Source organism: Sinocyclocheilus anshuiensis, unplaced genomic scaffold, assembly GCF_001515605.1.
Source record: "Sinocyclocheilus anshuiensis isolate Anshui unplaced genomic scaffold, SAMN03320099.WGS_v1.1 scaffold1599, whole genome shotgun sequence".
In the NCBI taxonomy this organism is placed as follows: domain Eukaryota; kingdom Metazoa; phylum Chordata; class Actinopteri; order Cypriniformes; family Cyprinidae; genus Sinocyclocheilus; species Sinocyclocheilus anshuiensis.
The window spans coordinates 557,613-558,797 of record NW_015549671.1 but is presented as its reverse complement, the minus strand read 5'-3'; positions in this window follow the sequence as shown (position 1 = coordinate 558,797).

Below are 1,185 nucleotides of genomic sequence, written 5' to 3'. Positions count from 1 at the left end.
TTGTTCTCTACAAAAGGGGGGCTCGGCAGAAAAAGTTTGGTAACAACTGAGCTAAGCTATGGTTTATCTGCGTGTTACAGGATGGGATGGACGCTCACCACTCCAAGTAAGTATAGGTAAGTACCCTTTGTTTTAAGTGTAAACTGTAATAATATGATAGAGTAAATGATCTCACCAAGAGGCAAGTATCAAAATTAGGTGGGTTTATTAACACAGATAAATATATAAATAGAGCAATAAATAGAGAAATATGTCAATCAATAAGTCAATAAATATATAAATAGGTAAATAAATAATGTATAGGAGAGGGGAAAAAAACTATTCACCGTTTATGACAGGGTCGCATGGATCAATAAACCTCCAATAAAGAGAGCTGTTCACCTTCAGGTGTCTTTGTGTTTCAAATATTGAGCAATATCAGTATCAAATGTCAATCAATGTGTATCACAGACTATGGCCAGAGTGATTAAAAATGCAAAGAAGAAAAATACATGGCTTAAGCCATGCAACGTAAGCAGTCAGAATTCAAACACCTCTAAAACTAATGATTTGTGGGCCCACACACACGTGCATATATCAACCCCCTCCGTTGCAGGCCTGATTCGTTACTCGGGTGCATTGTGACTGAATCAAAACACAAAACTGGCTTCTTCCCTCTATAGAGCCAAACAAAATAATACAAAGTACCTCAATCTCTGCGTCATGGCCTGCGTTCTATTTCACTTTTTTATGCCCTTCACTCGCTAACTTCCCTCTGTCTCGTTTACTCGGATGTACGTCATTGATTACGTTGCATGAGTGCCCACTACTGGCGGAACCCTTGCAATGGGCTGAACTGGAACGTCCTAAGCCCTTGATCACTTATGCCCGGTTCAGACTACACAATTTTAGCCCGATTTTGCCATGATTTGCTTGACGTAGGGTGTCGTGGGGATTCGTAAATGACAATGGGCGTCGGTACATAAGATTCCATCGTTTCAGCACGTGTAGTCTGTCATAGTGGATGACAACCAATTCCGCATCTGCGATGCTTCACGACAGAAAGACTAGCATGTTTAATTTTTTTTCCGTCGTCCACGACGAGTTTTGTCACATTGGTGACGTTGACCAGTAGCAGCACAGAAGCTCTTTCATACACAGGTTTCAAACATGGCAAAGCGAAAGAGAGATGATGGTGCTGCTAGG